The 2,563-nt window shown below is 59.9% G+C and overlaps 1 long non-coding RNA gene across 1 annotated transcript; it reads left to right on the forward strand.

Annotated features, from left to right (window-relative positions):
• Window positions 1-79: 79 nt before the first annotated feature.
• LOC138176512 (uncharacterized) lies at window positions 80-1,359 on the forward strand. The gene is made up of 2 exons (XR_011172319.1): window positions 80-429; window positions 695-1,359. It is a non-coding gene; the product is annotated as an uncharacterized lncRNA (long non-coding RNA).
• Window positions 1,360-2,563: the final 1,204 nt, after the last annotated feature.

Here is a 2,563-nt window from a genome sequence, read left to right on the forward strand (position 1 = left end):
TTTCCCCCCCCCACACACACACACACAGCCACTGGCCGATGGGCCCTGTGATTTCTCCCCCCACACACACACACCCTCATGCTCACACACACAGAGCCACTGGCCCAGGCACTCTGTGATTCCCCCCCCCCCACACACACACACACACTTACACATACACTCACACAGCCACTGCCCGGGGCGCCCTCGAGGCCCGGGGCAGGAGTACAGTCGGGCCTCCCTCCCCCACCTGGGGCCAGCCGCTGCTAGGACGGCCTTTGTTTGAGCCCGTGATCGCCAAACTTCCTTTTGCTGGTTCCGTCGGCCCAGGGGAGGGGGTGCCCCCCCTCCCAGGCCGCTCCCCCGGACTAAGAGCGCTGAAGGCGGGTGACTGCAATGCAAATGGGTCTGCGGAGAGAGGCCCTGACTCACGGAAACGCTGAGCCCAAGGTTGGCTTTGAAGCCCCCGCCTTCAGCTCCAGGTCTAGGCCGGGAACGCCGAGTCAACAGCGGCACTGAAACTGCCGAGCTAGTGGTTGGGGGCGGGGGCGGGGGCAGTCCGGCCCGGCCTGCACCCGCTGGGTCTGGGTGCCCTGCGGGAGGAGGGGGAGGAGAAGAGCTGTCTGCACGGCAGGAGGACCGGGAGCACAACTGGTTCTGCCGGCTGCGCTGTATGGCGCTCGGGTGCCTTATTCTCCGTTTCTATCCCCCGCAGCAGCACTGAACGCCGAGAGGACCCAGTCAGTACCCGAGGGCCTTCCCTGCTTCTCCACCCGTGAAGGAGCTGCAGAAAGCCTGGCCTTGCTACCAGCCAAGGATTCACCCTGGCTGCTGGACGGCGAGGGTCGGGGGAAGCCTGCGCTTTGAGCCCTGCCTGCCTGCCCTGCTGCACAGATTTGGGGGAAGGGTGGTAACGCTGGACAGGCTAGGGACAGAGAAAGGTTGGGCTTGAGGGCCAGTCTGGAAAATCCTTCCTTCTCTCTTCCCGCCCCCGACTTTTTCGGTTAATATTTTGAAGGGGGGGGGGGGATGGGGGAAACCACCCCTGCTTCTCCTTAGGGGGAGGGGTTCTGAGGACACAGAATCTTTTTTTTTTTTTATGAGTGTAATTGTCTCCCAGAGAATATCAAGAGACAGATTTTGTACGTCAAGGCGGTAAACAGGATCAAGGAAGGGAGCTGTCCTCGACCCTAAGAGCTGCCCCACTCCCTCCGCAGCCTGCTCTGGCTCCCGGGGCAAGCTGACTGGCTGCCTTCGATGAAGGCTGGATTGAAGGCACTGGGCAGATGACCCTGAATGAGGGGCTGTCTGCCCTGTACATAAGAATTACTCTATTTTATGGAAAGTGGATTTTATAAATAAAACAATCTATTTATAACACGACTGTAAAGCTCAGTGCTGGCTTTGAGGGAGGAGTAGAAACTTTGAGGTGGACAGTCTCCCTTTTGTTGTGCCCATTAGACAGATGGGAAAGCTGAGGTGCTGCAGTGAGTCCTGGGGTCCTGTAATAGTTGGAAGTGGGCTCCTAGCTCAGGAGGTTGGGCATCCCTTACCCCCTTTGCCTTGGTCTCTGGAAGGGGAGGCAGCATGGGCACTTTCCGACCTGGGCAGATGGCACAGTGCCAAGTCCTGACTGAAAATGACCCTAGGGGCCCTGAGCCCTTCAGTACTCTGGAGGAGAGGGGCCGGTAGGTATGATGCCCTCCACCAACCCTGGCCTGGCTAAACCCTTTCCTTCCCTCTACCCTAATGAGTAAGCTAAGAAACTAGGCCGCCTTTGACTGTCCTGGAGCAGGGATCCCCAAAGCTACTGAACTCGGAGGAGGCTGGCTTGTCCTTTCCCTGGGCCCCAGGCTTATCCCAGGAGCCTTTAAGCCCAGCCATTGCGGGTTTTTACGAGCACTTCAACCTCCTGCCTCACGGTCTGGAGCCCGCCAACAAAGGGCTGGAATTAGGGCTGAGCTGGGGTGTTCCCGGCATAACCATTAGCAAGGAGCGCCCAAGAATCCTGGCCCGGGGCAGCGTCGGGAAGAGCCCCAGCAAGCTGAGGGCGGGCGGGGCCGGCAGCCTTGGGGAGGAGGCGCTGCCCCAGTCCCGCTCCTCACGCGCAGCTTTGGGCCGGGTGCCCGGGGGGCCAAGGAGAACGAGAGGCCTTCTGGACACTAAGGGCGGGCTCCTCGGAGTACCGAGCTGGCCAGCATCTCTTGCCTGCTCTCCGCGGGTCTGTTCTGGTCTCGGTGTGCAGCATTTTCGCAGAGCACAGTTCTGCTGCCCATTAGTTCCCCGGACTGGCCGTCGTGTAGACAGCGGAGACCCAGCAAGAGCTAATGGCGAGTTCGTTTTCTTGCCCCCAATCCTCTCTTCCTCATTTCCTTGTTACTGGAGTGGTAGCCCCAGGGTCCTCCTCAGTGCTTCTCTCACCCTCTATACCCAAGCATTGCAGAGACCTGCAGACTGGGCCTTAGCGACATCTCTCCTGGGATCCTCCCAACACGCTGGGCTGCTCTCCTTGCCTCCCTCCTGGAGTCCCCATAGCCTCTTGGTTGGCTTCTTCCTGCCACCAGTCTCTCCCCACTTCAGTTTC

The sequence above is a fragment of the Petaurus breviceps genome, unplaced genomic scaffold, assembly GCF_028583685.1.
Source record: "Petaurus breviceps papuanus isolate PSGF00001 unplaced genomic scaffold, PetGlider_PUasm1.0 89798, whole genome shotgun sequence".
NCBI lineage: Eukaryota > Metazoa > Chordata > Mammalia > Diprotodontia > Petauridae > Petaurus > Petaurus breviceps.